Here is a 12,746-nt window from a genome sequence, read left to right as displayed (position 1 = left end):
GCTATGGATTTCCAATCACTCGGGGTTAAGATTTCATAAGCCAAACTATCTAGTAACATCTTAACATCAGATGATGTAGCCCCATAAAGAGTGAAACCTTTTTTCAAATCCTTAAGGAGTGTATCGTCTCCTTTTTTGACCTGAAGAGTCAAACTCTTCAGTCACAGGATATGCATTTATTTTTAAATCAGATATATCCTGTCCTTCTCTCTCAGCCTTAACCAATACCTTTGTAATCTTGTTATAGGCTGCTTCACAGAAAGCCCTGAATATGTTACTGCCTCTCCCTCTCCTCTTCTCCCTCCACCCATGAAGGGTTAATTGAGGGAAGTAAGTCAGGGGATGTGGAATGACCTAATTTCTCCTGCTATGAAATACCATACTTAGAATTGTACTTAATTACATTCTTATCTGATTCTTCATCCTTTTCACCTAGTTTAGTTGGACCCTCCCCCTCCTGCTCTTTCTTCTTATAACTTATATAATTTCCTAAAGCCAGTTGTATTAAATTATATGTATAAAGTGCATTTTTGGAAATTGAGTTTGGATTGGAATTGTAGTATTCACCTAGTTGCTCTCCTATTAATTTCCACTCATTTGGATCCAATTCTTTTTTCTTAGAGAACCAAGAAGTTGTGTACTCTACAGTTTCTAAAAGTTCAGTGATCTGCTCCCAAATTATTATCAAACCTTGGCTTTTCATAAGTCTGACAATGCTCTCTACACATTTTCCTTGAAGAGGAAAAAAAGGCTGTTTTCTAAACATCTGTCCCATTTTAGCTGAAATACTATTTTAGCCCTTTAACAAAGTTTCCTTGTTGTACTCACTCTAATTTCTGGGTCACAGATGAAGGTTATTGGTCCCACATTATGGCACCAAAATGTAATGTTCTCCTTTAAAAACATAATCTTCTCTGGGAGCAGGTTTCTGGAGGCAGCCTTCCTTTCAGTTCAGTGTAATCACCCCAAATGCAGCCAGGAGTTAAAGTCCAAATCCTTTATTTTTTCATTCCAAGTCTTGTCTCTTTTCCTGGGGCCCAGTTAGCTTTAATAGAGGCCTATCTCTCTCATTGGTTCTGAGAGCTTAAGCTGCCTTCTCTGACTTCTGAATTTCCCAGAGTGAATCCTGGTTGAGGCTCTTAGCTTATATATGCTCTCTTAAAGGTGTAAATCTTGTAGAACTCTAATAAGTAAGTACATAATCATTGTCTCTATCAATTTCAGTGACTTAGCACCTTGTTTCAAGTTCTGGCCCATAATATCTCCTTGTAGGATCAGATCAATCATACTGAACCATGCTCAATTAGATAATTATTGCCTCTATCAATTCCACCGACTTAGTACCTTGTAAGAATCCTAACAGTAAGGCAGGAGGAGGTCAGGTGAAGGCAAGAAGGCAGAACACAGAGGCCAGTGCATGTGAAGCAGACTCTGGGCTGGATGAGGTCTCCTGGGTGGTACAGACTCTATGCTGTGGATAATCTATGGGGAGCACTCTACCACAGTGTTGGCTACTCTGACCTGATTGCAAGTCAGTGGATCAGCAGATAAGATATAAAACATCCAACACAAACATAAAAGGTAAAAGTGTAACCCAAAGTGCTGGAGTCTCACAGGACCTGGCCACACCCACCCAGCACAAGGAGAAACTCAGTGCAATCCAAGTGCAGTGGCTGATGCTCTATGTTGCCTGTAAAGGAGGCCTGGAAAGCCTTCCTTACCCTAAAAGCAGATTCCAACTTTTTTTGAAAAAATGAATAGTTAAAGTGAGTACTAACTATAGATAGCTTCAATAGTAAAAGAGAAGAACAGATTTCAAACCCTGAGGAAACTAAAAGCTAATTTTCACCAGATGAAGATCCAAAGAATGACATGACCTGGTCCCATACAAAAGGCTCTTCTAAAAGAAATCAAAAAGAATCTTAAAAGAGAGTTAGAAGGAAAATGAGGAAAGGAAAACTGCAAGAGGGTTTGGAAAAGGCATATAACTCATTAAAAGATAAGGTGGAAAAAGAAAATAACTCCCTGAAAAACAGAATTTGTGAACTGCAAAAGATAAAGAACTCCCAGGAAAACAGAATTTGTGAATTGGAAAAAGAAAATAACTCCTTAAAAAATTGTGAAATGGGAAAATAAAATTCCATAGAAAAACAATTCATTTAAAAACTCAATTGGACATATACAAAAAGAAGTAAAAAAAAATTGAAGAAAATAGTTCATTAAAAATCAGAATTAAACAAATGGAAATGAATGACTTGATGAGACATCAAGGATCAGTCAAGCAAAACCAAAAAAAATGAAAAAATAGAAAAAAATGGTAAATACTCGGGAAAACAACAGACTTGAAAAATAGAGCTGGGAGAGATAATCTAAGCATTATAGGACTCTGAAAACCATGATGAAAAAAAAGAGCCTAGACATTATTTTTCAAGAATTCATCAAAGAGAACTGCTTAGATGTCATAGAATCAGAAGATAAAATAGCCATTGAAAGAATTCACTGGACCTGAAAGAGACAGCAAAATTAAAACTCCAAGGAATATTGTGGCTAAATTTCAGAACAATCTGACCAAGGAAAAAATATTACAAGCAGAAACAAAAAAATTCAAATACCAAGGAGCCACAATAAGGATTACTCAGGATCTAGCAGCTTCCACATTAAAGGATCAAAGGGCCTGGAATCTGATATTCTTAAAGGCAAAGGAACTTGGAATGCAACTAAGAAAAAAACTACCCCACTAAGCTGAGCATTTTTTTCAAGGGAAGAAGATGGACATTCAATGAAACAGGTGAATTCCATTTATTTATGATGAAAAAAAAAAAACAGATTTAAACAAAAAATTTGACCTCCGAACATAAGACTCAAGAGAAGAATAAAAGCATAAAAATAACTTTTGAGAATCATATTTCTGTTATGGGCATACCTAGAGAGTGCATGTATAATTTGATTTTACTGTTATAATATAAAAAAAGGAACTAGAGGTAGAAAGGGGATTGTACCAGAAAAAGGGAAAAGTGGAGGGAAAAAGAGGGAAATTACATCTCACAAAGAGGCAAAGGAAATCTATTGTATATGAAGGGAAGAAGGGAAGGGGATGAACATTGTATGACTCTTACTCTCATCGGATTTGGCTCAAAGAGAAATATTAGATATATTTAGCTTATAGAGAAACTTGGGTTTCTGAAAAGTGGGAGGGCAAAAAGGAAAAGGGAAGAGGTGGGCTAAATAGAAGGGAATATAGAAATAGTAGGGGAAAGGTATAAGAAAGGGGAGGGACTACTAGAGGCAAGTAATGCCCTCAGGGGGAGTAGGGAAAGGGGGGAAGGGAAGAGAAACCTATAATCCGGGGATAATAAGTGGCAGGAAATACAGAATGAGTAATTTTAACTATAAATGTGAATGGAGTGAACTCTCCCATAAAACATAGGTGGATAGCAGACTGTATTAGAAGCCAGAATCCTACAATATGTTGCTTATAGGAAGCACATTTAAAGCAGAGTGATACATAGAGAGTAAAAGTAAAAGGCTGGAGCAGAATCTATTATGCTTCAGGTGAAGTCAAAAAAGCAAGGGTAGTCAATTTGATCTCAGATCAAGCAAAAGCAAAAATTGATCTAATGAAAACAGATAAGGAATGAAATTATATCTTGCTAAAGGGTACTATTGATAATGAAGCAATATCAATACTAAACATATATGCACCAAGTGGTATAGCATTTAAATTTCTAAATTACAAGTTAAGAGAGTTGCAAGAAGAAATAGACAGCAAAACTATAATAGTGAGAAATCTAAACCTTGCACTCTCAGAACTAGATAAAGCAAAATACAAAATAAATAAGAAAGAAGTTAAAGTGGTAAATAGAATACTAGAAAAGTTAGGTGTCATAGATCTTTGGAAACAATTGAATGCAGACAGAAAGGAGTACACTTTCTTCTTGGCAGTTCATGGAACCTATACAAAAATTGACCATATATCAGAACATAAAGAAATAGCAGAAATGCTAAATGCATCCTTTTCAGATCACGATGAAATAAAAACTATATTCAATAAAAAGCCAGGGGAAAATAGACCAAAAGGTAATTTGAAACTAAATAATCTCATTCTAAAGTATGAATGGGTGAAACAGCAAATCATAGACATAATAATTTCATCCAAGAGAATGACAATAATGAGACAACATACCAAAATTCTTGGGATACAGCCAAAGCAGTAATATGGGGAAATTTTATATCTCTAGAGGCTTAATTGCACAAAACAGAGAAAGAAAAGATCAATGAATTGGGCTTGTAACTAAAAAAGCTAGAAAAAAGAGCAAATTACAAAACCCCAATCAAATACTAAATTTGGAATTCTAAAAATAAAAGGAAAGATTAATAAAACTGAAAGTTTAAAAAAAAAACTATTAAATTAATTAATAAAACTAAGAGTTGGTTTTATGAAAAAACTAACAAAATAGATAAACATTTGGTAAATTTGATTAGAAAAAGGAAAGAGGAAAATCAAATTGTTAGTCTTAAAAATGAAAAGGGAGAACTTTCCACCAAATGAAGAGGAAATTAGGGCAATAGTTAGGAGTTACTTTGCCCAACTTTATGCCAATAAATTTGATAACTAAGTGAAATTTAGAAATACATAAAAGAATAGGTTGCCCAGATTAACAGAGGAGGAATTAAATTGCTTAAATAGCCCCATTTTAGAAAATGGAATAGAACCATCTATTAATCAACTCCCTAAGAAAAAATCCCCAGGACCAAATGGATTTATGTGTGAATTCTACCAGGCATTTAAAGAACAATTAACTCCAATATATATAAACTATTTGAAAAAATAGGGAATGAAGGACTCTTAACACATTCCTTATGACACTGACATAGTACTGATACCTTAACCAGGTAGGACGAAAAGAAAGAAAAAAAATTGTACAGCAATTTCCCTAATGAATATTAATGCAAATATCTTAATAAAATATTAGCAAAGACATTACAGAAAATCATTCCCAGGATAATACGCCACGACCAAGTAGGATTTATACCAGGAATGTAAGGCTGGTTCGATATTAGGAAAACTATTAACATAATTGACTATATCAATAACCAAATTAACAAAAACTATATGAATATCTCAATAAATGCAGAAAAAGCATTTGATAAAATCCAACACCCATTCCTATTAAAAACACTAGAAAGTATAGGAACAAATGGACTCTTCCTTAAAATAGTCAGTAGAATTTATCTAAAACTATTAGTAAGCATCATATGTAATGGTGGAAACTGGAACAATTCCCAATAAGATAAGGAGTGAAACAAGGTTGCCCACTATCACCATTACTATTCATATTGCATTAGAAACGCTAGCTTTGGCAATAAGAGAAGAAAAAGAGATTATAGGAATTAGAGTAGGTAATGAGGAAAGCAAATTGTCACTCTTTGCAGATTATATGATGGTATATTTAGAGAACCTCAGAGAATCTACCAAAAAACAATTAGAAATAATCCACAACTTTGGCAAAGTTGCAGGATACAAAATAAATCCCCATAAATTATTACTAACAAAATCCAAAAGCAAGAGATACAAGAGAAATTCCATTTAAAATAACTGTCAATAACTGATGCTGAGTGAAATGGGCAGGACCAGGAGGTCATTATATACTTCAACAACAATACTATATAATGATCAATTCTGATGCACATGGCTCTCTTCAAAATGAGATAAATCAAATCAGTTCCATTTGGTCAGTAATGAAGAGAACTAGCTATACAGAGTGAAAGAACTATGGGAAGTGAGTATGAACTACAACATAGCATTTCCACTCCCTCTGTTTTTGTCCACTTGCATTTTTGATTTCCTTCCGAGGTTATTTTTACCTTATGTTTAAGTCTGATTTTTCTTGCGCAGCAAAATAACTATGGAAATGTATACATATATTGTATTTAACATGTATTTTAACATATTTAACATGTATGAATCTACCTGCCATCGGGGGGTGGGAGGGGAAGGGAAAGGAGGGGAAAACTTGGAACAGAAAGTTTGGCAAAGGTCAATGCTGAAATATTACCCATGCATATGTTTTGTAAATGAAAAGCTATAATTAAAAATAAATAAATAAAATAACTGTCAATAGTATAAAATATTTGGGAATCTATTTGCCAAGGGAAAGTCAGGAATTATATAAACAAAACCATAAAACACTTTACACACAAATAAAGTCAGATCTAAACAATTGGAAAAATATTAAGTGCTCCTGTACAGGTCAGACAAATATAATAAAGATGACAATACTACCTAAACTAATCTATTTATTTAGTGCTATACCAATCAGACTCACAAGAAACTATCTTACTGACTAGAAAAAATAATAAAATTCATCTGGAAGAACAAAAGGTCAAGAAATTCAATGAAAAAAAAAATCAAATGAAGATGCCTAGCTGTATCAGATCTAAAATTATATTATAAAGCAGCGGTCATCAAAACCATATGGTACTGGCTAAGAAAGACACTAGTTGATCAGTGGAATATGTTAGCTTCACAGGACAAAATAGTCAATAACTATTGCACTAGAACTAAGCAATCTAGTGTTTGACCAACCTAAAGACCCCAGCTTTTGGGATAAGAATTTACTTTTTGACAAAAACTGCTGAGAAAATTAGAAACTAGTATGGCAATAACTAGGCATTGACCCACACTTAACACTGTACACCAAGATAAGGTCAAAATGGGTTCATGATCTAAACATAAAGAATGAGATTATAAATAAATTAGAAGAACTTAGGATAGTTTACCTCTTAGACCTGTGGAGAAGGAAGGAATTTGTGACCGAAGAAGAACTAAATATCATTATTGATCACAAAATAGATAATTTCAATTATATTAAGTTAAAAGGTTTTTGTATAAACAAAACTAATATAAACAAGATTAGAAGGGAAGCAATAAACTGGGAAAACATTTTTTATAGTCCAAGGTTCTCATAAAGGCTTCATTTCTAAATTATATAGAGAATTGACTCAAATTTATAAGATCACATCATTTTCTGATTGATAAATGGTCAAAAGATATAAACAGACAATTGTCAGATGAAGAAATTGAAACTATTTTTAGGCATATGAAAAGGTGCTCCAAATCATTATTGATCAGAGAAATGCAAATTAAGATAACTGAGATACCACTACATACCTCTCAGATTGGCTAAGATGACAGAAAAGATTATGACAAATGTTGGAGGGGATGTGGGAAAACTGGGACACTGATACATTGTTGGTGGATTTGTGAAAACATCCAGCCATTCTGGAGAGCAATTTGGAACTATGTTCAAAAAATTATCAAACTGTGCATACCCTTTGACCCAGCAGTGTTCCTTTCTACTGGGCTTATAACTCAAAGAGATCTTAAAGAAGGGAAAGGGACCCACATGTGCAAAAATATTTCTGGTAGCCCTTTTTGTAGTAGCTAGAAACTGGAAACTGAATGGATACCCATCAATTGGAGAATGGCTGAATAAATTGTGGTAAATGAATGTTATGGAATATTATTGTTCTGAAGAAATGACCAACTGGATGACTAAACAACAAAATAATAATAATAATAATAATAATAATAACCACAGTTTATAAAGAATTTTGAGGTTTGAAAAGCATTTGACAACATTATCTTACTTGATCCTCACAAAAACCCTATGAAGGAAGAGTGCTTATTGTCCCTATTTTATAGATTGGGAAACTGAAGCTGAGAGAGATTGAGTTACATGTCCAGGGTCATGTCTCTGATTCTGAGATTGTATTTCACAATATTTTCTACTCTATCACTTAGCTTATTAGGTGTTAAGCACTGTACTAAGTAAAGGGGCTACAAAGAAAAAAAAATACATCTTTGCCTTCAAGGAGATTACATTCTAAGAGGGAAGGCAACCTAAATCTAATTGGTATATACAAGTAACAAACAAAGTAGAGTAAAGATTATCTGAGAGGGAAAGGCACTAGCAGGAGGTCCATGAAAAATCTCCTTCAAAACATGTTATATTAACTAATTCTAGACATAATACAGTGATTCTAAGAGATGAAGGTAAGGATAATATATAAGGCAAAATGAAGCATCATATGTGAAAAGGGATGAATCGAAGACTATATTTCAGATAAGACAATGTTATTAGGTGTGATGTGAAACACACGGGCAAAATAAAAGGAGGTTTGAAAAAGTCAAGGTGAGAGCTGGAAAAGGATTACATCGCTGCAAAGATTCTACTGGATATTTGACATAAATTTATTATGATGACAATAAGCAAGATTTCAAAATTTTTTTCCAAGTTTTTCAGGAGCACATAGGCAGGAAAAAAAAATGATAGTAGGATTAATTCAGTTGTGATTTGACAAAGTGTGATCAGGAATAGGACAAAGGAACAAGAGGCTTGAGAGTAGAATTGTAATAGTAGAATATAATTGAATTGGCTTACTACTACATTAAAATTGGGACCAAAGTTCAGGAACAATGCTCTAAGAAATACTGAGATATAGAGAATAGAGATTACAGTGAAGATGAAAATTAGATTTTTGATGAAAAAGATAAAAAAGGAAATGTATAAGATTAAGAGAGATAGAGAGAAAAGGAAGGAGGAGAAGAGGAAGGGAGGGAGGGAGAGAGAGAGGAAGGGAGATAGAGAGAGGTGGAGATGGAGAGAGAGAGAGAGAGAGAGAGAGAGAGAGAGAGAGAGAGAGAGAGAGAGAGAACATAGTGTAAAAATAAAAATGAGATCCTCAAAAGGAAAACTCTTGGGAGCATTATTGCCAAATTCCAAATGTTCTCAGATTAAAAAAAAATACTAAAAGAAAGAATAAGAAATAATTCAAGTATCAAAGATCCATAATTAATATCACACATCATTTTGAAGCTATATTGTTCAAGTTGTAGAGAGCTTAGAATATGATATTCTAAAAGATCTAGGCTTTAAACAAAGAATAATTTACACAGGAAAAAAATCGAGCAAAGCAAGTGGGGGCTTTTTTTTCCCCTTTGTAACAAAATTCAAAAGACATTTGCAGCAGCACTTCAGTTTGCAGAAACACAACTAATAGATTAGGTAAATAGCCAAATTTGGGGCTTCTTGCTCAGCTGACTATTTTCTTATTTAAGCCCTTTCCATCCTCACATCCTCACATGGACCTGATTCACCATACTTCATATGCTTCTTAATAGGATCAAAGAAAATGCAAAATTCTTTATAGACTATAAAGAGTTATATAAAAGTTATTTATTGTCAACACCATCTTCTTCATCATCCTAACTATTAGTTTTATCTTTGAATTTTAGGATTTATGGAGAAGATCATTGCTACCTCCATTTTCCTTCTCCCAAGAGTTGAAGCTATACAAGGATCATTGATTGAACTTTGGTATCAGGGGCCAGACTCTGTGGGAACATACCAATACATCACATACAGGATGATTTCTAACCAGAACAATTAGTCCTGTCAATTACCTATCAGATATGGTATAAAATATCTAAAAAAAATTTCACACTTCCAGTAAAGACCATGTTCCCAGGGAAGTTTCCAGTAGAACAATGAAGGTACGGGCTATCAGTGAGGTTAGATGAAGTCACAAGGCTTTCCTGTGCCTTAATAAAACTTCCTATCTGGTTCAGGAAAACCTTGTCCCTTTACCTAGAGGTAGCTTTCCTAGCAGCAGCCCACCAATTCTCTTTCTACCCATGTTGTAGCTAAGGCAATGCCTATATTCCTCTCTTTTCTTGTCTTGAAAACCAAAATTATTTGGTTGCAGCCTTTGTTTTTGTTTTCTTTCTTTCTTTTCTTTTCTTTTCTTTTCTTTTCTTTTCTTTTCTTTTCTTTTCTTTTCTTTTCTTTTCTTTTCTTTTCTTTTCTTTTTTTTTTTTTTTTGCTTAGCTCTTTTAATCAGCTCAAATTGCTTCCAAACATTTGCCTATTACAAAAAAAAATAAAATAAAATGTATTACACATACATTTTCCATCCTATACAAATAACCATCTTAAAACAGGACAAGCCTAGGCTCTCTCCCCGTTTGTAAAAACTGTGCCATACTTGAAAAAAAAATCACTGAAACCAACCCAGAAAAATAAGAGGGAAAGACAAAGGGAATCTGCTTTAATAACAACCAGAACTCCTAAAATAAGAAGGGGGGCATTCCCTAGGGTAAATAAATTACCATAACAACACACAAGAGATCATCAGTTATTCTTATAATGCAAGAAAGAACAATAAACATATCAGAGATTTTTCAAACTTTCAGGATGGCTAGAGCTGACATATGATGGGTGTATTGTTTTGTAATCTCTCAGAATCACATCATAACTGGGAAAGTGAACAAGTTTGAAATGAAATGCTGGGAAATAAAGATCCTTTCCAGGCCTCTGATTCTGCAAAAGGAATAATACAGAGGGGGAAAATCAAATTAATATATAAAGTAGGCATGGAAACATAACACAGTAAAATCATGATTCCATGTTTCATAACATTAAAAGAGTAAATCAGAATTAAGTTTTGTGGAGCACTTTTTTTTCCCTTTAGGATTTTATATACAAAATTTACTATATTCACTATATCATTTAAGCTACTTCTTTAATAATGAATTTTATTAAATATTAAGCTTGGAGGATTTTTTTCCAATGAATTTTCAGATATATCACTTTTGCTCTCATTTGTGTTGGGTGAGATTTCATCTTTCTAAATAATTGAAGTCTGCATTAAGCATGGTTTATTATCTGGTAAATTCTTGCTGTCAAGTGATTTTGTTTAAACAATTTGCTCTAGATATGCTGAAATCTCTAAAATAATAAAAATAAATTTTAATATGAAAAATAGATATTTCAATAAATCTATGTTCTCATTCGGGGCAGTAAATGCTTCTGATGTTGAAGTCCACAATTCATTCATGTTTTTCCATCTTCTATGACTCTTGTCCCTTTCTTCATTACTTTATAATCACTCATTTTTAATCAAAAATAGTTTAACATAACTTGATAATTTATCTATCTAACTCATTAGCATTGACACTGAGTTATTTTTCCCTTTTGTTGAAAATTCAACTCTATCAGCACTAGATGACTGTTAACATTGAGGATTCTCATAAGAATTCTTTGGTCTAGATCTATGATTCTCTGATTTTACACATCACTTCATCTCTTTGATCTCAGTTCATTCATCTGTAGGGTACAGATACTGATATTTTATTACCTACTTCTGAGATGCAATGAAGGTAGCTTCTAAATCATAAAGTGATACAAAACATAAGCTAGCGATTGCACATATTTGTCATTTTCTTCAACATATGACCTTATCTCACTAGCCTTTATGCCAGAGAACCTAATAAAGTTTTGTCTCTGATGATTTGTGTGTATTCCACATGTGAATTTGGGAATAGAGGATTTCTTCATAGAAACTTAATCAATAAAACATTTGTATCAAGTTATGTGTAAAAAGGCCTGCTCAATGGCACAATAGATTAGCATGCTGGATGTGAACTCAGGAAAGTTCATTTTCAGGGCTTCAAAATTGGCCTCAGACACTTATCATTTGTGTGACATTGGGCAAGTTACTTAAAATCATTTTTGCCTCATTTTCATCATCTGTTAAAGGAGCTGGAGGTGGAAATGGCAAAGCACTTCAATAACTTTGCCTAAAAAACCCAAATAGGGTCATGAAGAACCAGACATAATGGAAATGATTGAAAATCACATTGGATGCTTTTTACAGAAAATAAATTGTACAAAGTAATGAAATACAAAGTTGAATGAATAATTGATATTGATTTGAAGGAGTTGTTTATTACTTAATATGCAAGAGACAAAAGATAGATGTGTATGTATATATATATATGTCTATATGTATATATATATATATATATATATATATACACAAATACTTCTAATGCAAGATAATTAATAAATGCAAAAGGAAAAGCATGGTGTGCTGTAAGAGCTAAAGGATGGGGTAAGGTGGGAAATAATATTTGGACATTGTCATGTGCTCCTTATGTGGCAACATTGGGAAGGAATCAGGTGTACAAGGAGAAAAGTTAACACATTGAAGGGTGGAAAGAGGCTATCAACCTGGGCAGAAACTTTAGTTTTCAGCTGGAAAAAAGTGCTGGAGATCAAAGGACCTGGATTCTAATCTTTCCTCCAATGCTTCCAATCTGTGTGACCATGAGAGAATCAATTAAGCTCTTTTTTCATCTGTAATATGGGAGAGCTGGCCTAGATGGATACTGAGATTCCTTACAGCTCTAATTCTATAAACCTCTGAACAAATCAGAGATAATTCTTTAAGCCCTTGGGGAGAAATGTATTTGTGGTTCGTTTGTGTTCCCCTCCTAGATGAGGAAAGTCCCACTTAACAAGCATGATGTATGTTTCTGCTATACTGATGATTGTTACACATGTGCATGATTTTTTAATTTGGGCACAAGCAAAGCCAGAGATAGTCCATGATTAACATTGGGAAGAAAAAGAGACACTCAAGTTTTTATTGCATCACCTAGTTTATTTCAGGGTTGTTTTCATTCCACAAAAGTTGCAGATTACATTCATTTTAATGATCATTTCTATTTCACAATGATTTCAAAAATTAGATATAACAACTTTCTGGCAGATTATTTCTTTTTACATATTAATTTTATCTGCATAATGGTGTTTACTTTTTTGGGGATGCTCTAGCTTGTTTGGATAAAAATTGAATCCAAAAATAATAAAAGTTCCAAAAAACCTTGATATAAACACCTC

The sequence above is a fragment of the Antechinus flavipes genome, chromosome 1 (assembly GCF_016432865.1).
Source record: "Antechinus flavipes isolate AdamAnt ecotype Samford, QLD, Australia chromosome 1, AdamAnt_v2, whole genome shotgun sequence".
In the NCBI taxonomy this organism is placed as follows: Eukaryota; Metazoa; Chordata; class Mammalia; order Dasyuromorphia; family Dasyuridae; genus Antechinus; species Antechinus flavipes.
The sequence above is the reverse complement of the archived record's forward strand: the minus strand, read 5'-3'. Positions refer to the sequence as shown.